The 21,807-nt window shown below is 45.4% G+C and overlaps 1 protein-coding gene and 1 pseudogene across 2 annotated transcripts in view; one reads left to right on the top strand and one right to left on the bottom strand.

Annotated features, from left to right (window-relative positions):
* Positions 1–21,807, bottom strand: part of spata20 (spermatogenesis associated 20) — a 385,479-nt gene that overhangs the window by 88,896 nt on the left and 274,776 nt on the right. The gene's annotated exons all lie outside the window — the stretch shown is intronic.
* On the top strand, positions 10,258–10,416 carry LOC144502119 (U2 spliceosomal RNA; annotated as a pseudogene).

Raw genomic sequence — 21,807 nt, 5'->3', positions numbered from 1 at the left:
ACCTGTTGGACTTTAACCTGGTGTTGTGAGACTTCTTACAATCATTATAGAGACATGGTTGCAGGATGAGTAAGGCCTCTGGGGCGGCACGGTGGCACAGTGGTTAGCACCGCTCACAATGCCAGGGACCCAGCTCAATTCCTGGTTTGGGTCTTTGGCTGTGTGGAGTTTGCACATTCTCTCCGTGTCTGCGTGGGTCTCCTCCAGGTGCTCCAGTTTCCTCCCACAGCCCATCTGATTTGAAGGGTACTTGACATTTCAAAAAGATAGGAGGCTAGGAAAAGGTAGTGGGGTAGCTCTGTTAATTAAGGATGCCATTAGTACAATAGTGAGAGATGACTTTAGCTCAAAAGAGCAAGATATAAGCCCAGATTTCCCCTCCCGGGTTAAATGAGTCCAAAGGTGTGCAGGTTAGGTGGATTGGCCATGCTAAATTGCCCCTTAGTGTCCCAAGATGTGTAGGTTCGGGGAATTAGCGGGGTAAGTACATGGGGTTACGGGGAGAGAGCCTGGGTGGGATGCCGTGTTAGAGGGTCAGTTGCAGACTCGACAGGCTGTATGGCATCCTTCTGCACTAAGGATTCTGTGATTCTTCTATGATTCTAGGTGTGCAGAAACAGGAGAATTTCTGGCACCGTAAAACTAATCTTTAAAAGGGGTGGCTTACAGTTCCAACTTTCATTGGAGGGTGTGGGCTGGATTAAACGTTGAGCCTGCATCCCCTGGAACGAGCATGGAGGTTGCAGAGTGCGGAGGCGAGCTGCAATTGGATGAATTTAATTTTTAAAATGTTTAAAACAAAAGACAGCCTTACAGACCCCACCACTCACCCTCCTGGAACAGACAGCAGTGGGGTTAATTTAAAACAGCTTGGATTTCTCCTCTCACTACCCGTCCATAAACAGAGGGGTACTTTTAGTTGGCACAGCATCAGGCGGGCAAATGGCCCCTGAACTTGGACCAGCCTTTCTGGGCTGGGATGGCAGGAAGCTGGTCTTCCGGCAGGGCCCTCTCCTGCATCCATACCGGATATGGCTACAGTGCTGTAGTCTGGTGGGGGGGGGGGAGGGGAGCTTTTTAGATGGGGTAGTTAAACTCTGTCCCGTTCCCTTGCAATTCTGCTTAATGGTAGGTGAGCCAATCTGATTGGGGCCCCTCTGCTGGACAGTTGGATGGTAGGTGCTGTGTCATTTGGGACACTATTGCGCTCTGGGAGATGGTGAGCTCCTGCTGTACCTCCAGGTGGCTGATCAGCTGGGTGAGGAATCACCCATCCCCTCTTTCTATACCACATTTAAATTTGCCGTAGCTGGCCAGTGGAATCAGTTACGGTTCCCAGGTCGGGGCCTGTGGATTTGAAGGAGGTGCTCTTCTAGCATGTTCCATGTCCTCTGGGGCATCGCTGCCCTCTAGTGGGGGTGCAGCTCCAGCTACACTCCCTGGTGGCTTTTAAACTAGGGGAGGCGCTCTAACTGGCTTTGTGGGTATTTGGGAATCTCTTGGGTCTGCCTCTGAATTTGGAAAGTCATAGAATCCTACAGTGCAGAAGGAGGCCATTTGGTCCATTGAGTCTACACCGACAGCAATCCCACCCTGGCCCTATCCCCCATAATCCCACATATTTATCCTATTAATCTCCCTGACACTAAGGGGCAATTTAGCACGGCTAATCCACCCAAACCAGTACATCTTTGGACTGTGGGAGGAAACCGGAGCAAACCCACTGATGCGCGATTAATTCACTCGGGAGGCTAGATCGTACCCGGGAATAAAGGCTTTTATTCGCAACAAGAATAGAGCATACTGCTTAACAATACTATCCCAGATTTAAGGGCCACTAGGAAGTAGCAGTGACCTTTATACTCCTATAAGAAGGCGGAGCCAAACGGAGTGTACCACAGAACAATGCTAACAGGTGGAACACCCCAACCCTAACCCCAACAGTAACAAGAGTAACATATATACAAGTACCCATAGTGGTAACCATCTATGGTTCACCACACCCACATAGACACGGGGAGAACATGCAGACTCCACACACAATGACCCAAGCCGGGAATCGAACCGGGTCCCTGACGCTGTGAGGCAGCAGTGCTAACCACTGTGCCACCGTGACACCCCAAGTCGGGTTGGGTAGCCAGACCCCCTGCTCACCCAGCAGCACAGCGGGCTCCTTTGCATTTAAACCTGGGCAAGGTCATTTCCTCACCCACCACCGAGTATCTGCTTGGGGGCTTTCCTGGCACCCCTTACATTGAAAGAATATTTCAGACAGCGGCATCTCCAGCTCCTCCAGCGGGGGTGGGGGTTGAGTCGCTGTATTTGCTGGACAGATCTGGGGATTTTCTGTGCCTCAATTTAATGAAGTAAGGATTCTGCTAGCCATACTTCAGGCAAGTGCTTAGCCTTTTCCTATCCGGGCGTATCAAGGTGAAGGGGGGGAGGTTTAACACAGATATCAGAAGGACATATTTTACACAGAGGGTGATGGGGGCCTGGAATGCGCTGCCAAGCAAGGTGATTGAGGCGGACACGCTGGGATCGTTTAAGACTTATCTAGATAACCACATGAACAGACTGGGAATAGAAGAATACAAAAGAATAGTCTAGTGGGCACATGAGCGGCGCAGGCTTGGAGGGCCGAAGGGCCTGTTCCTGTGCTGTATTGTTCTTTGTTCATTGTTCAGAGAGAAGGGTAAATAGGTCATTTTCAGGTTGACAAGTGGAGTGCCACAGGGATCAGTGCAGGGGCTTCAACTATTTTTAATCTACATCAATGATTTGGATGAAGGGACTGAATGCAGGATAGAGATCAAAGGGAAAGTAGACGTGAAGAGGAGATAAAGAGCCTACAAAGGGATATAGATAGGTTAAGTAAGTGGACAAAAAATGAGCAGATGGAGTATAATGTGGGAAAATGTGAACTTGTCTGCTTCAGCAGGAAGCACAAACAAATGGTATTCTATTTAAATGGAGGAAGATTGCAGAACACTTGTGATACAGAGGGATCTGGGTGTCCTGGTCCATGAATCTCAAAAGGTTAGTATGCAGGTTAAAAAAAAAAGTGATTAGGAAGGAAAATGGAATGTAAAAATAGGGAAGTTTTAGTGGAGCTGTACAGGGCCTCGGTTAAACAACACCTGGAGTATTGTGTACAGTTTTGATCTCCTTATTTGAAAACGCACATAATTGCGCCAGAATCAATTCAGAGAAGATTCTCTTGACTCATCCTGGGATGAAGGGCTTATTCTTATGAAGAAATATTGAACAGGTTGGGGCCACATCCACCAGAGTTTAGAAGATAGAGGAGTGATCTTATTGAAACATATGATATTGAGGGGATTTGATCGGGAAGATACCAGGAGGATGTTTCCCTTGTGGGGGGAATCCAGAACTAGGAGACACAGTTTAAGAATAAGAGGTTTCCATTTTAAGATAGAGATGAGAATTGTTTTTTTCTCATTTCTCGCTCATTAGTCTGTGCAATTCTATTCCCCAGCAAGCAGCGTAGGCAGGGTCACTGCTTTTATTTAAAGCTTAGTTACATAGACTTTTGATGGACAAGGGAGTCAAGGGTTTTGTGGGTCAGGCAGCAAAGTGGAGTTGAGACCACAACCAGATCCGCATGATTTTATCGAATGTTGGAGTAGGCTCGAAGACCAAATAGCCTACTCCTAAGCCTTATGTTCCTAAATATGGTCACAGTTACGCTCTGGGCTCGCCTTCAGTGGTTTGAGACTGCCCAAACCTACAAAGGGGCTATCCCTCCACTGGAGAGAACAATTTGGAGCCCATCCACCGGAGCTGAATTCAAAAGATGCTCCAAATTGGGAGAGACACTTGGATAAATGTTCATCACCCTTTCTCCTGGTGTAGAAATTTGTGCAAGCCGGGTCAAACCTAGTGGAAATCCAGGCAAAATTTTATCCCAGGTCTTTTACCCACCTACAATCAGGGCGCCACAGAAGGAACTGTTAATTTACAAAGTATCTCGTAAAGTCTGTCAACTTCATTATCCATCAACATAATGGCAGTGTCTGTATTAGAGCCAACAATCCCCAACTGGATCTTGTTACATGAATAGACTTCCAAGCATCATCCAGCAGTAATGTATGAAAATATCAGAAGTTTAATTACTTCCTGCCTGCTGTTTCCTGACAGATTAATATCAGAATTTAATTTAATATGAATGCACTTGCATACAGTTTATGGCCGGATTTGTTGAGTTCCTTTGTAAGGGCGGTCTTAAGACCATTTATTCCTGATATTTGTATTATTAAACTTTAAGTCTGACACATTACTAATTAGTTCAGTTCTTTTAAATTAGATATTTCACCAAAGCAAAAAGAAAAGGAAGAAGACTCGGCCATTTCATTGAATTGTGACGGGGTGAAATATTGGGGCTAAATTCAATGGCCTCTTAAAATGCGCATGGGGATCACTCTGCGATCACAATGTGCATGGGGATCACAATGCATATTTAACCCACACCGGTAATGCCAGAAGTACAACTCCAGGGTAGCTGCTCTTTCAATTGTGTAAGCACCCGACTGGCGCGAACTGCACTGCTTGTTGGCTGGATGCAGCAGCAGAGAGGCTAATTTCATTTCACTTAAATGGGCTGGATCAGGTGCTGTAAGTTGTATGGGAAGTAACTGCTACCTGTGAAACATTCACAACATAAGAGGGCACATGTTACATGGTTTTTGGATGCTGCACTGAAGGTCTTGGTGGAGAAGAGGAGAATCCTGCCGCCAACCAACGGCAGGTCCGTCTCCGCGAAACATGTGGCGGCTTGCGTGGAAAATCCCGACCATGGACTTGGGGAGAAGGGTAGAACGACTGTGACGCAAATATATTGGATAAAGACTTGGGTGTGGAGCATGGAGGGGTGTACTATAAGGGTCTCTGGCAAACCAAGGGTTAATGTGGGACTGGGCAACTGTGCTTCCCACAGTGTGATGCAAAGAGACAAATGACCTGCGACCAGAGCCAGTTGTGGACTGGACAGAGACCTGTGTAGAAGTATGGATTCAGCTCATAGCTTGGGCCATACCCAGTATATGTGTACATTGTGATGTGTTATTATAACTTAATTTTCAACCATACAAAACTCAGAACCTCGTCCTGAGACCTCCTGAACATACAACACGTGTTCCATATTCATTCCTGCTTCTTAAGCTGGGAGCGAAGATTTATGGAATTTAGGAACTTTTTGGGCCCAATTTTACCAAAACTTTGCGCCCGATTCCAAGCAGACTGCGGCTTTACCAATACCCAATTCGGGCGCGGGCCCGGCCCGCTCCCAGATCGGGCGGCCCGCGGATTTAAATGCACTTGCATGCATTTAAATTGACTTAATGAAGCGCGCGCTCAACTCTGCCACCAAATCCCACTTTACCACCGTGCGGCCCAATCCGCGTCTGCGTTTTTAACGACCTGGTAAATAAAAGTCGGAAGCCGGCACTTCCTCACTGAGGGTTGGCGAGGAGGTAGGCGCGTTGCGTTCGGAGGCTCCTCGGTACTTACGTGTGTCTTGAGTTGCAGCCATTCCGCTGTCCCGGGTCCGTGGCGTCTCTGCGAGTGTGTGGGGGGGGGGCTGTTGCTGTGCACGAACTCCGATGTCCGTGTGACAGCACAGACCTCGGGTCCTGCAGTGCAGCTGGGTCCTAGCACTGCAGCTCACTTCAGGCTGAAGATGTGCACACAGTGCAGATAGCACTTCTGCAGCCTTCCAATGTTACCAGGGGCTGTGACTGTGTGCTGCATGTGGCCGGGGGGCGGGGGGGGGGGGGAGCGGATGGACTTGGGAGAATCTTGCAAACTGCAAGTAATGTAGCATCTTCTTTGTGCTGCCTAATTATCTATGAGAAAGGTAATTCAACTACAGTGTCCTAGTGAGCAAGTAGTGACCTGTATAATACATTTGTGATCTGTAACTGGGTTGTTGATGCTCAAATGTCCAGAGTCATTGGTGAACTTGGCAGAATTGTCCCCGTGGTGGAGCTTGGTTGGAAATGAGATTCAAGGAGATTACTACATCTGGGAAACCAACCATAGTGAAAAGAAGTTTGTATTACATAGAACATAGAACATTACAGCGCAGTACAGGCCCTTCGGCCCTCGATGTTGCGCCGACCAGTGGTACCAATCTAAAGCCCCTCTAATCTACACTATTCCAATATCATCCATATTTTTATCCAATAACCATTTGAATGCTCTTAATGTTGACGAGTCCACTACTGCTGCAGGCGGGGCATTCCACGCCCTTACTACTCTCTGAGTAAAGAACCTACCTCTGACATCTGTCCTACATCTCTCACCCCTCAATTTAAAGCTATGTCCCCTCGTGCTAGCCAACACCATCCGAGGAAAAAGGCTCTCACTATCCACCCTATCTAATCCTCTGATCATCTTGTATGCCTCTATTAAGTCACCTCTTAACCTTCTTCTCTCTAACGAAAACAACCTCAAGCCCCTCAGCCTTTCCTCATACGATTTTCCCACCATATTGGCAACTCTTCTCTCACATGCCATAGCAGATGTGCCCCTACTTATGAATGTGACTTGCATGGGCAACATTGGGTGCAGCTACTCTGCCTCTGGAGCAGCCTTGGATCCTTTGTCATCTTGTTTTCATCTGAACATCGCACAGAATTAGAGGAATCCCCTTTGGAAGATAATGTCAAAGTTATAATCGCAGGAACTAAAAACCTGACAGTCAAATATCTGGGATAATATTTCAAAATGTATATCCCCCCATCCATGTTCTGGAATATTATCCCAGATTTTTGACTGTCAGGTTTTCAGTTCCTGCGATTATAACTTTGACATTATCTTCCAAAGGGGCTTCTTCTAATTCTGTGCAATGTTCAGATGAAAACAAGATGACAAAGGATCCAAGGCTGCTCCAGAGGCAGAGTAGCTGCACCCAACGTTGCCCATGCAAATCACATTCATAAGTAGGGGCACATTTGCCATGGCATGTGGGAGAAGAGTTGCCAATACAAGCTTCTTTTCACTATGGTTGGTTTCCCAGATGTTGTAGTCTCCTTGAATCTTATTTCCAACCACGTTCCACCACGGGGACAATTCTGCCAAGTTCACACAGGACTCTGGACATTTGAGCATCAACAACCCAGTTACAGATCACAAATGTATTATACAGGTCACTACTTGCTCACTAGGACACTAGTTGAATTACCTTTCTCATAGATAATTAGGCAGCACAAAGAGGATGCTACATTATTTGCAGTTTGCAAGACTCTCCCAAGTCCATCCGTCCCCCCCTCTCTGCTCTCTCTGCTGTTTGGTGTTTCGTGCCCGGGCGCGCTGCTTCGGATTTTTTTCGAACTGCGCATGCGCAGTTCACAACTCAGATCAGTCCGCCAGCGCTAAGCACCGCCGACAGTGCGCATCGGGCCGGAGCCGGCAAAACGCGCATGGGCGCGCTACAAAGAGGATTCCGGGCTCGGATCCATATTACGCCCGGATCCCGCCCTTAGGCTCCGATTGGTAAAATCGGGCCCTTCGGTTTTAAAGTTCCACTGAGTGCCGCAATGAAGAGGTCTCTGCCATCTTTCCCTAACTCTGCCATCTGTTCACCAACTGGCCATAGACAGCATCAAAGGGAATTTATTAGCTCATCAAAGATCTCAAACCTATCCCTACTTTGTCAAAACAGATTTTTACCTGTGGTGGATCTTTTTGAAATTTGCACTATCTTTGTACTGTCCAAATTAGGTTGTAAGTGATTACGCTCGAGATTACCATTTGTCCATGTGTTGGCTTTGAAAGTAAAGCATCAGATGTCAATTCCAGCATGGAGGTTATCACAGCCAAGCATGGCCCTGATCTTACTTGAATGCCATTTAGGTTTCCCACAGGGATCATTGGATAAGAATCAGGGTGGCACAGTGGTTAGCACTGCTGCCTCACAGCGCCAGGGACCCAGGTTCAATTCTAGCCTCGGGTCACTGTCTGCATGGTTTGCACGTTCTCACCGTGTCTGCGTGGGTTTCCTCCAGGTGCTCCAGTTTCCTCCCAGAGTCCAAAGATATGCAGGTTACGTTGATTGGCTATGCTAAATTGACCCTAGTGTAAGGGGATTAGCAGTGTAAATGAGGGCTCCGGGAATAGGGCCTCGTTGAGATTGGGGTCAGTACAGACTCGATGGGCTGAATGGCCTCCTTCTGTACTGTAGGGATTCTATGCTGGTTAATATTCCTCCTTTCTGAGACCGACAATGCTGCACACCAGGCTGAGGTCAGCACAGACCAGGAATTGAACCTGGGATATCTTTCTAACCTGTATGCCTCAATTCCATACTGGCCAGTGCACAAATCAGCACGGCAACCCTCACAAAAGAAAATAACTGAAGCCCAAGGCACTTGGGCGAAATCTGAACAAATGAAGCTTGTAACAGCAGCTGCCAGTGTTAGAAATAATGGATTTGGGAAGCTCATCACTTATGCATGTCAATGTAAAACAATTGGGACAACTCCTTGGCAATGTAATCTGGTGAATACCTACTGCGTCAGCAAATTCCTGTTATAAGCACATCTTCAGTGTGTCCCAGTTGCACATTTTGATTGATTCAGTGGTAGTATTGCTGTTCTAGCCATGTGTCTGACCTATTGTATTTGACAGGGGTGTATGGTGCTCTATCTAAACATCAGATAAAGGAGAGCTACAATTGCAATTGGAGAATGTTGAATAGACTCTGTTCTCAGTACTGTTTCTTAGCAAGTTCCTTACATTCCTTCACAAAATAATTTGCCTTCAGTAGTAATGATACCATGATGATGCCCTGTATACTAACAGTAATTAGCTCAGGTATCAAGATACCGCGTTCCCTGAGTACTTTCCTTGGGAACGATCAGCACAGAACAATAGTCTTCAGGGGCATAAACACAAAACATTGCAAGGAACTATTCTCTCATCACCCCTGATGCTGATCGAGCTGACCTCACTTTCTAATACTCCCCAAATGCTTTTAAAAAAATATTGTTTGCCATGCCAGTAAGTGTTCACAATTCAACTGTAGGAACCATCGTAGCTCAGCCTAATCCTGTCCCCAGTTCATTTGATCACTGGAATAAAAGAGTTGAGTTGTTCAACAACAAGTGCGGACAAGGACTGGACATTCAGTACCAAACAGTAGATCTAATTAGAGCATCGAGCAGCTTATGATGATGTACATTGTTGATTTCCCCCCCTCCTGACTCCAACAATTGACAGCATCATCAATTTCAGTCATGCATGGCACTGACCTCTTTCAACTTCAGCATCCTTGCAGCTGAGCTCCTGACAGAGCTACAAGCTCAGTGTGAGTGAGGCCTGCAAATCATTCTGCTTCATGACGTCCGAGGTCTGAGATCAGGTTTAACCGACAGTCAGCCAGGTCCAAGGAACTGCTCTTTAAAATTCAAGTGCCTCTGGAGAAACACCAGCGACAACTTGAAATAAAACAAACTTTTCACTTGGTATTATCCAGTATGGAGCTAAACTCATCGAACAGCTCAGGTATGAAAAGGCTAAACACTGTGACACTGCTCCCACATTTCAAGAAGCTCTTCTAACATCTCCCTCACATTCCTGAACAGAATATAAGAAATATCCTATGCGATATTCCTTGGTATGTGATTCCTCTTACCTCTGGACTGCAAGCTCCCCGTCATAATCATTCTCCTTTATTTTATTATGAGCTTCCCCTTCCTGATCTTCCAGCTACAAATACTGCAGCCTGCACACTCCATCTTCATTATGCATAAATCAAGATTCATTGTCTTATCTCCTAATTAAAATCGATCTTAAAGCTGTCTTCTCCTCTCCTCCTCCAAATGTACTAGCTGCAAAGCACTTTGAGAGATGCTGAGGCTGCGAGAGGCGCTATATAAATGAAAGTCTTTATTTGCTCCAAATGATTACCATAATGGGCACCTCCACCAGTGTACTGATGAAGCTGAGATGCTGGCAATCCGATACTAATGCCCCATTCTGTATGTAATTGGGGAATGTGTACTTTAAAAGCGGCATCTCGGCCTTTTGGCTAAGATGAAAATGAGATCAAGCCTTGGGGGCGGAGGCGTCTGCCTACTCCAATCAGCTTGGCTCATGTAGATCAGGCCCAAGACAGGGTAAAGGGCCGCATACCCTGCCTTGTCAGCTTGGATCGGAAATGTCTCAACTTGTTGAGACTCTGAATTGGATTTGATTTGATTGAATTGGAAAAGTATTTTTAAAATGTGTACTTTAATCGCTTCTCGGCCTTTTGGCTAAGATCAAGTGTAGTTATGCAGATGCTGCACTTGGTTGAGGTCATTAGGTTACATTTAAGCTTCATTTTCATTTGAAGCAATTTTTAAAAGTGGCATCTCGGCATTTTGGCTACGATGCAAATGAGATCAAGCCTTGGAGGAGGAAGACCTGCGCCTACTCCAATCAGCTTGGCTCATGTAGATCAGGCCCAAGACAGGGGTTGCATACCCTGTCTTGTCAGCTTGGATCGGGAATGTCTCAACTTGTTGAGACTCTGAATTGGACTTGATTTGATTGAATTGGAAAAGTATCAAAAACAAAATGTGTACTTTAATGCGGTATGGTGTTCGACAGGTTTTACAGACTCCTTCCTATATCCACTCCAAACTTTCTCCTCTCTAATAGGCTCTGACTTTAACTGGGCGATTAATCCATGTTACCCGCAAGCTCCCACTCCAATATGATGTCTAAGTGGTCACTTTCTGAAAGTGAGCTCAGATATTGAATGTCGGTGGGATATTTGACTATGGCGTTCAGGAAAGCCAAGTACCTTTTCTTCACCAAACTCTCACCTTCATGTTTATTTTCTAGTGGGAGGTGCTGGGTAATGACCAGGATCACAAACCCTCGGTTGGTTTTTATGTTCGTCCCTCAGTTTGAGCACATTGAAGCACACTTATCATTGTTTGGGCTGGAATTAGCCAGCTCAAAGACTGAAGCTGGACCTTCTTGATCTGTAAAGCTCAGTATCAAACCAGGCAGTGCATTGATCTACTGAGCTATTGGATGCAGAGACTCTGAGCCTCAATGCAACACACATTTCAAGTCAGTATTTTAAACACTTGGGCCGGAATTTTACTGGCACACCCATCCCGGAATCGGGGCAGGCAAGGCTCGCAGAACGGCATTCTCTGTTGGCCTCGGGCGGGATCTTACGAGCCTCGGCGGGCGTGCCGGTAAAATTCCACCAATAGTCTTCTTGCAAGCTGCCCACCGTCAACTGAACACAACAATACCAAACGTTCTCCAACAAAAACAGAAAATGCTGGGAAATCTCAGCAGGTCTGACAGCATCTATGGAGAGAGAATAGAGCCAATATTTCGAGTCTGGATAACCCTTCGTCAGAGCTCTGATGAAGAGTCATCCAGACATGAAACGTTGGCTCTATTCTCTCTGCGCAGATGCTGTCAGACCTGCTGAGATTTTCCAGCATTTTCCCTTTTTGTTTCTGATTCCATGATCCACATTAATTTGCTTTCATACTAATACTAAATGTTCTGTGAAGCAGGTCAAAATTCAGAGTTGACTCACATTCAAGAAAGTGGAAGACATGAACTGAACTTGCAGAAGGAAATTTGCTTTTATATGAAAGCTTACCACATCTCTCAGCAAGGTCTCGAAATCACTTTCTGGACTGCAGCTCAAAGGAAAAGGTTAATTAAGCTGTATTGAAGTGTCCTCCTCATGTTACACTCCTACGGATATCTCTTAATATTGTCATAATGTTAATCTTAAGGTTTTGACTTACTGATACTTCCCCACTTAACAAGCAACGTAAACAATCATTGGGCTGCTGGAGTAGGACTGACTTTGGATCAGTGAAAGAGTGAGAGACCCAACTGAAGAGTTCAGCAAATATGAACATCTGGGAATATTTAAAAATCCTTTCTCATCGGTCCAAATGATACAGAAACAAAGACAGTCTCTTAATTATAGGTTTCACTTGGTAGAACAGCAATTACATGGAACAAGAGTGAAATTATCAATAAGATTCAAAAAGACTTGGGTAGTTCTACTTGTCAGCTAAATGGAAAATCAAAAATAAAGTTATAGATAAGTTCTAAGTTAGTTAAATGTTCCATATATGGAGTTGTATTTTAACTTGTGGGTACTTATGTGTAGCAATATTGTCAGAAAGAGGAAGTGTGAAAAATGTATAAACCTGGCAGATAGTTGGAAGTATTTGGATTGTTACAATCCTTGGCCAGACCGCAGGTTATGAGGGAGATCTGGTTAGGGATCAATAACGTTTTGTTTAAAGTGAGCAAAGTTTGAGATTTAAGTTGTTTACTAAGTGAATAAAGCCACAAGATTCCAGGGATTTTAAACAAACAAAAAAAAATTACTCCAAGTTCAGAAGGATAAACCATTTTGCAATATCTACCTCATACTCTAACATTCAGGGTGTGAGGTAGATGTGAATTAACAGGCCAACTACGGTCAAACACACCACACTGCTCAATAAATGCTAAATGTGAGCAAAAAAGAATTAGGTTTCTCAAGAACACACCCAGCCGTTAGCCGCACCGCGAGTCACACTGTGAGCAAACCAATCTCACTGAAACTCCGTCTTTCTCACAGGGGCTTCCAATCTTCACCTTCGAAGATCTTATCTTGGAATTCTCAACAATCTTTGTTTCAACTCAGACAGCTTCAACAATGGGCAAAATAGTACTGAGCATTGTGTCATTCAGAGTGAACCTCAGCACCACTGATCGTACGATGGAGGGAACATCATTGATGGTGCAAGGTTGGGCCTATTGAACTGCCCTAAGGAACCACTGCTGCAATGTTCTGAAACTGAAATGATTGACACAACCACCTTCCTTTGTGCTAGATATGATTCCAATCAGTGGAGGGTTTTCCCCCTAATTTCCATTGACTTAACCTTTGCCAGGGTTCCATGATACTACACTTGATCAAATGCTGCCTTGATGTCAAAGACAGTCACTCTCACCTCACCTCTCATTGGACAGGTCACCCCAAGAACTCCACGTGAGAAGGGATTTTTAATATCTATCTACCCACTGGAGCAGGTACACCAATCCATGGTATACCACCTAATGCAATGGATTCCAAGTCTAACATTGTAACACTCCCTCAGGACTGTACTAGCCCAAACTGGGTGCTAGAGTGTGCTAATATCATCTAACATTCTGACTTAGAGGGAGAGTGCTACCAACCTGTCATATCATTAAGGCAGTAAGAGTTTTAACAACACCAGGTTAAAGTCCAACAGGTTTATTTGGTAGCAAATGCCATTAGCTTTCGGAGCGCTGCTCCTTTGTCACTCGTGACTTTAACCTGGTGTTGTTAAAACTCTTACTGTGTTTACCCCAGTCCAACGCCGGCATCTCCACATCATGAATATCATTAAGGCCCCAGTGAATAGCACCTAGAGTATTAGGCAGTAATACAGCCACTATGGGGCTGATTCTGACTGCCCCTTCCTGGTTGAAAATGGGCTCTGGGTCACTATATATACCTCAAGTCCTTGCTCCTGCCCACTGGCTGCTGGCAATTCATGATGTGGAGATGCCGGCGTTGGACTGGGGTGGGCACAGTAAGAAGTCCTACAACACCAGGTTGAAGTCCAACAGGTTTATTTGGAATCACAAGCTTTCAGAATGCTGCTCCTTCATCAGGTGACTCAGGTGATTTCCAAATAAACTTGTTGGACTTTAACCTGTGCTGACAATTCGGCTGGGGTGTCACGCGAGTCGTTGCGCATCGTTGCTTTAAATGATTTGCCACTGTCAAGTTTGACAGAGCTTTCACAAACCAGGCCTTGTTGGGTTCATTACCTGCAATCAGGTTTTTGTGCACCCTTCCTGTTAATATCAGGGCCTGTGTTTAGCAGCTCAATGTAAAACTGAGTCAAAAAGGACCTCCTTCTCAAAACTGGCCGGCACATTTGGTTTGTTATTTAAAGTGCAATCCCCTCATTGTTATTCTAATTTCACGGATTATCCCACAGGCAGCGTGACACTACTGTCATTCCTAATCATTCAGCTAACAGCTCACACCCACGTGATGCACAGCAGAAATCACCAGTATCCAGCACAAACCCATCATTGGGGAAATCCATGGACTATGTTGAATTATATATCTTTTTCTTTGTTCATGGGATGTGGGCATTGCTGGCTGGGCCAGCATTTATTGCCCCATTCCTAGTTGCCCTGAAATGAATGGCTTGCCAGGTCATTTCAGAGGGCATTTAAGAGTCAACCACATTGCTGTGTGGCTGGAGTCACAAGTAGGCCAGATTGGGAGAGGACAGCAGATTTCCTTCCCTAAAGAACCAGATGGGTTTTTCCGACAATCAACAATGGTTTCATGGTAATCATTTAGACTTTTAATTCTAGATTTTTATTGGTGGGATTCGAACCTGGGTCCCCAGAGCATTACCCTGGGTCTCTGGATTACAAGTCCAATGACAAAACCACTATGCCACTGACTCCCCGGGTACTTTTTCTGTGCAACCAGCTCCATGCACAGGTGCACCTCGGTAAAAGTATAACTCTGCAATGAGAACAAATCAGATTATCACAGACCTCCACCAATGAGGACGCTATGATTATAATGAAGTTTTGTTGTCTAATTAGAGGGCTAGACACTTGCTATGAAAGCTTGTTGCTGCTATTTTGTTGGCTCAGGGTTTGAGAGCAGGTTTCATTTGAACTTGGGTTCCTCTGGTCAGCCATGACTCAGTGGTAGCACTCTCATCTCTGAGTTACCAAGTCATGGGACCAAGTCATGGGTTCAAGTCCCACTCCATACAGTATTGAGGAAGTGCTGCACTGTCAGAGATGCTGTCTTTTGGATGAGACATTAAACCCAGGGCCCATCTGCCTGCTCACGAGTTATCCCCAGTATCCCAGCCAATATTTATTCTTCAATCAATAACGCAAAAAACATTACTTGATCATGATCACATTCCCGTCCATGGAAGCTTGCTGTGTGCATATTGGCTTCCCACTTCCTACAGTACTATAGTGACTACACGTCAAAATACTTCACTGGGTAGTGCTTTGAGACATACAGTAGTCATGAAAAATGCTATATAAATGCAAATTATTTTATTCACCCACCTCCATTTGTTGAGTGGTTAACACTGCTGCCTCATAGTACCAGGAGCCCGGGTTCGATTCTGGCCTTGGGTAACTCTCCGTTTTCTATGGATTTCCTCCCACAGTCCAAAGATGTGTAGGTTAGGTGGATTGGACATGGTAAATGGGTGGGGTTATGTGGGGGGTGGGGAGGGAGGGAGGGTGAGGAGGTCGCTGGGTGAGATGCTGTTTCAGAATGTCATGGATGGGCCAAATGGCCTCCTTCTGCACTGTAGGGATTCTCTGATTCTCCCGAGGGTGGGTGTATAGTTTCACTTCTGGTACTCTGTCCTACACAAGTGGCTGTCCTGAGCATAGATGGACCATTCAACCAATGGTAGTGTTGTTTTTGGGGGGGGGGGGGGGTGAGACCACCTGAAATCAAACCCCTCAACCTCTGAACCCCAAAATGCTAATTCAGGCTGACTTTAACTGCCAGCGGAGTTAGTGAATGATACTGGAGTTAAAACCGAGATGGTCATCTTACCGGCAGCCACTTTACCTCTGGCCTTTCAGTTGGCTAGGCCAAGTTCGGGGGGGTGGGGGGGGGGGATCTCATTAATTTACACAAACTGGGGTTGTATGATGCTCATGTGACCCTGATGTAACTTTGAAGCCCCACTACAGGACAAAGTGTGTGTCATGGAGACTCCACTCATTAAAGCCCGGCAGCAAATATTGAGAAGAGCAGAAAAAAGGAGTCTGACATGACTTTAATGGGTACAGGGAGAACAGGCGTGTCGAATCACGTTTTTCCTCATTCCCCCTTTGCAAAATGGATTGGGCCTCTGCCAACAGATCACCTAATGAAATTGCCCTTATTCACTGAACCATTCGACAGACCGAGCCAGCCCAGGAGGAGAAATAATATTTTCCAAGGGTTAAGTTATGCAGCAAACGCTCATTATCTTGTCCAATTTTTCAGGTACATCAGTGACATTGAATGAGAAGAGGGAGAAGGCCAGTAATGGAAAGGTTAGCTGTGGAAAATTAAGAGCTGTGGTGTCAGGTTGGCTTAATATAAAAACTTTAGATTCTGCTCACAGAGAGAAGCAATATTGAATTATTCCCACACCACATTGAGATGATAGTTCACAATTAAGCAGAACACCAACACATGGGTAATGCAAAACACAATAAAAGTACGAGGGTTTCATCCAAAGTTAAGGCAGGCACCAAAAGCAAATCAACATTACGGCTGGAATTCTCTGGCCGTTCACGCCGGCGGGATTCTGCAGTCCTGCCGGCAGCGCACCCCGCCCGCGGGGTGTGGGGTGAATTCCCATTGACAGCGACGGGACCAGAGAATCCTGCCGGTAGCAAACAATGCACCACCTCCCACTGGCGGGAAACACACGGCTGGGAGGCCGGAGAATCTCGCCCCACATTTTTAACTACCTAGATAAGAGGGAGAATGGATAATGTTCAAACTCTCATCTGTGGTCTATATATCGCCCACAAGCCTTGGCCAATAGGCCTGGCTCCTCATTTCCTTTGTTTGCTCTTTGTCTCTTATTTGCTAGTTTCATCTGTTTGAATGCTGTTATCCTGGAGTTTTGGAGCTATTGTGTCATTCGTGGATAAGTACTTAATCAAAGCACCACGATGCAAAAACAGGTGGAAAAGTAAGCTAAAAGAGGTGGAAAAGTAAGCTAAAAGAGGTAAAATACTTTCAGGTTAAGTGAATGGACAAGAAATTGGCAGATGGAGTATAATGTGGGAAAATGTGAGGTTGTCCACTTCGGCAGGAAAAATAGAAGCAATATATTATTTAAATAGAGAAATTGCAGATCCCTGAGTTACAGAGGGATCTGGGTGTCCTGGTGGATGAATCAGGAAAAGTTAGCGTGCAGATGCAGCAAGTGATTAGGAAAATTAGTTCTGTCATTTATTGCAAGGGGAATGGAATATAAAAGTAGGAATGTTTTGCTACAGTTGTATGGAATGTTGGTGAGAACATATCTAGAGTACGGTGTACAGTTTTGGTCTCCTTATTTAAGAAACAATATACATGTGTTAGTAGCAGTTCAGCGAAGGTTCACTCGGCTGATACCTGGGATTTGGGAGGGTGAGGGATTATTTTACGAGCAAAAGTTGGACAGGCTGGGCCTTTATCCATTGGAATTTAGAAGAATGAGAGGTGATCTTATTGAAACGTAAGTTCCCGAGGGGATTTGTCAGGGTGGGTGATGAGAGAATGCTTCTCCTTATGGGAGAGACTAGAACTAGGGGACAACAGTTTAAAAATAAGGGCGTCTCCCATTTAAGGCAAAGATGAGATTTTTTTTCCCTCAAAGAGAATCTTTGGAATTCTCTTCCCCAGAGAGTGGTGCAGGCTGGTTATTGAATAATTTTAAGGCAGAGGGAGCTAGATTCTTGAATAACAGTGAGTCAAAGATTATTGGAGGTAGGTGGAATGCAGCACTGAGGCCACAAATCAGCTCTGCCATGGTCTTACTGAATGGCAGAGCAGCTCAGAGGGGCTGAATGGTCTATTCCTGCTCCTGATTTGTATATTGCTATGAGATGTCTTCGCAACAGTCGCATAATATATGCAAATTAGCAGGAACATGGATTCAAACTTGATAAGCAGCCCACTGAATGCAAAGAACTGGTCACTGCTGATGTAAGGCACTGCGGAACTGTAAGAATTCACAGACACCAATTAACACCCCAGCAGAACCTACAGAGAGAAACATTGATCAAAATGTCTCCACATCACTGGAGCCAACTGCAAGCTGGGACACTGATGAAGATTGCAACTTAGGCTGAGAAAATGAGTCAAACACCCCACAGCAAAGAACAACCATCAACAGATGGAGTACTGGAGTCTTCAACAGATTCGCTTATGACAGATTAAAGCAAAGTAGTTACACAATGGGATTTAGATGCAAATTCCCCCTCAACAAGGACGCTTAACATGGGATTTAATCCAATTATACCTGTCTCTGTCAGTACAAAGAGTGAAATTTGCCCCCGAACTACCTTCCATCATTAAGGGCGACTAATGTCAGCTGTTGGAAGGAAAGTTCCCAAAGCATCAACTCCACGTTAGCAACAAGTAGCAAGAAACCTGGGTCAAGCACACAGAATAGAAGATGAAAGCAGGGGGTGAGAAACTAAGGCAAGTGAGAGGTCGTGGTTTGGTGATGTGAAAGTTTGTAACAGGAAGGGAAGGCTGAAGAAGACAAGATGTTCTACAGAACTAATGCCCCAGGTAAAAAAGCAGTCATACAAGAGATGGTGCAATGGGCCTTGATGTTACACGAAGATCGCGTAGAATTCGATATTTGGAGCTTAGTATAAACAAGTTGAGTGGAGGACTGACCACTGCAGTGTCAGCAAACGAGAGAAATAGGAACATGGATATGCTGCTGCAGCTTTTTCTCAAAGCTAATAACATACAGCATAGTATTTATGAAATATTTATAAACAATGAAGACACTCTGACACTGTTAAGATTCTGATGTCTGTGAAGGTGTTATCGCTATGTCTGCAATTCTTTAATTGAACATTGATATGTCGTGACTCACGCTATACATGCACCATAGCTCAATGTTCAGAGGCCAAAAGGCTGCTACAAGTGGGTTGAAGTGGATTTGCCTGACTGCAGACAAGCCTATGGTGAAGCAGTAAGTCGGTCATTCAGAGATGGACATCCAGACCTCACTTAATGCTCTTTGTCAGTCAGGACTAGGAACCCACAGCCGCTGGATGACCCCAGTCTGACCCACAGCCGCTAGATGACCCCAGTCTGACCCACAGCCGCTGGATGACCCCAGTCTGACCCACAGCTGCTGGATGACCCCAGTCTGACCCACAGCCTCTGGATGACTCCAGTCTGACCCACAGCCGCTGGATGACCCCTGTCTAACCCACAGCCACTGGGTCAATGGCCTTCCTCATCTGTAATAATCTTGTGAACATCTTCGGGTCCTGTGAAAAAGGCAAGATTTGGGGTTTTGTGTTGAGACATCACTGTCGGAGTCAAGGCCCCATACTGTGCTGAGAACTGTCACCTGGCCATGATTTACTCTGAATTGGCCAATTAGTGGTCAAAGGTAAAACTTGACGACCTGGCGGGCAAGATCTCAAAACAGGAGGGCCAATAGCAGGCCCCGCAGTATAGAAAGAACTGTGGGCTACAAGTCTGAAAGTGAGAGAGGGGGAAATTTGTCTCCATTTTAGAACATAGAACATAGAACATTACAGCGCAGAACAGGCCCTTCGGCCCACGATGTTGCACCGACCAGTTAAAAAAAAAAACTGTGACCCTCCAACCTAAACCAATTTCTTTTCGTCCATGAACCTATCTACGGATCTCTTAAACGCCCCCAAACTAGGCGCATTTACAACTGATGCTGGCAGGGCATTCCAATCCCTCACCACCCTCTGGGTAAAGAACCTACCCCTGACATCGGTTCTATAACTACCCCCCCTCAATTTAAAGCCATGCCCCCTCGTGCTGGATTTCTCCATCAGAGGAAAAAGGCTATCACTATCCACCCTATCTAAACCTCTAATCATCTTATATGTTTCAATAAGATCCCCTCTCAGCCGCCGCCTTTCCAGCGAAAACAATCCCAAATCCCTCAGCCTCTCCTCATAGGATCTCCCCTCCATACCAGGCAACATCCTGGTAAACCTCCTCTGCACCCTCTCCAAAGCCTCCACATCCTTCCTGTAATGTGGGGACCAGAACTGCACACAGTACTCCAAGTGCGGCCGCACCAGAGTTGTGTACAGTTGCAACATAACGCTACGACTCCTAAATTCAATCCCCCTACCAATAAACGCCAAGACACCATATGCCTTCTTAACAACCTTATCTACTTGATTCCCAACTTTCAGGGATCTATGCACACATACACCTAGATCCCTCTGCTCCTCCACACTATTCAAAGTCCTCCCGTTAGCCCTATACTCAACACATCTGTTATTCCTACCAAAGTGAATTACCTCACACTTCTCCGCATTAAACTCCATCCGCCACCTCTCGGCCCAACTTTGCAACCTGTCTAAGTCTTCCTGCAAACTACGACACCCTTCCTCACTGTCTACCACACCACCGACTTTGGTGTCATCAGCAAATTTGCTAATCCACCCAACTATACCCTCATCCAGATCATTAATAAATATTACAAACAGCAGTGGCCCCAAAACAGATCCCTGAGGTACACCACTTGTAACCGCACTCCATGATGAATATTTACTATCAACCACCACCCTCTGTTTCCTATCCGCTAGCCAATTCCTGATCCAATTTCCTAGATCACCCCCAATCCCATACATCTGCATTTTCTGTAGAAGCCTACCATGGTGAACCTTATCAAACGCCTTACTAAAATCCATATATACCACGTCCACTGCCTTGCCCCCATCCACCTCCTTGGTCACTTTCTCAAAAAACTCAATAAGGTTAGTAAGGCACGACCTACCTGCCACAAAACCATGCTGACTATCACCTATCAATTCATTACTCTCCAAATAACTATAAATCCTATCCCTTATAATTTTTTCCAACATCTTGCCGACAACAGAAGTGAGACTCACCGGTCTATAATTCCCGGGGAAGTCTCTGTTCCCCTTCTTAAACAATGGGACAACATTCGCTAACCTCCAATCTTCTGGTACTATACCAGAGGCCAACGACGACCTGAAGATCAGAGCCAGAGGCTCTGCAATCACTTCTCTTGCCTCCCAGAGAATCCTTGGATAAATCCCATCCGGACCAGGGGATTTATCTATTTTCAGACCCTCCAGAATATCCTGCACATCCTCCTTATCAACTGTAATACTGTCTATTCTACTCCCCTGCAACCCAGTGTCCTCCTCAGCTATATTCATGTCCCCTTGTGTGAACACCGAAGAGAAATATTGGTTCAATGCTTCACCAATCTCCTCCGGTTCCACACATAACTTCCCTCTGCCATCTATAACTGGCCCTAAACTTGCCCTAACCAACCTCTTTTGAAACATTCTCTCACAATTTTTAGAAACTTTAAACTTCAAAAGAAAATGGCCTCATCTGATATTCTGACACAAAGAGGGGAAAGTGGCAGGGAAGGCCTGAAAGCCTACCTGGTGCATCGGCAGCTACCTCTCTGACCCAGGAGTGGGATGGTGCTGCCAACTGCCTGTCTGCCTCCAAACTAACTCTAGCATGGGGCAAGAGTCCTGCTCAACATCTACAAGTGCAGCAATCACCACCACGAGAGATTACATGTGAGTATGAATTGTCAATGGCAATAGTTGAGAGCTGTGCACTTCAATATACTGCTCTGGAACAGGTTAATTCTCAATCCATGAATGGGTTATTTCATGTAATTTTTAAATTTACATTTTTCCACAAATGCAAAACTGCAGTGCTGCCTAGGAGTTTTCTTTTTGATGAAGGATCAACATGACTATGGACCGTGAACAATAACACCAATGCTAACTCCAGAACTAGCAGAGAGGAGGTAGGATTGTAGATAACAGTAAGATTCTTTTTCCTGGTGACACAGTCAACGAATAATGAAACACATCAACTATAGTCCGGAGCTCACTTTTCAAACTCTAACAACCTTGCTGAATGCTCTCTTATTTTTGGAATCACAAGCTTTCGGAGCGCTGCTCCGCCATCAGGTGGGTCACCCCAGTCCAATGCCGGCATCT

The sequence above is a fragment of the Mustelus asterias genome, chromosome 12 (genome assembly GCF_964213995.1).
Source record: "Mustelus asterias chromosome 12, sMusAst1.hap1.1, whole genome shotgun sequence".
NCBI classification, from domain to species: domain Eukaryota; kingdom Metazoa; phylum Chordata; class Chondrichthyes; order Carcharhiniformes; family Triakidae; genus Mustelus; species Mustelus asterias.
This window is presented reverse-complemented; position numbering and strand designations above follow the sequence as displayed.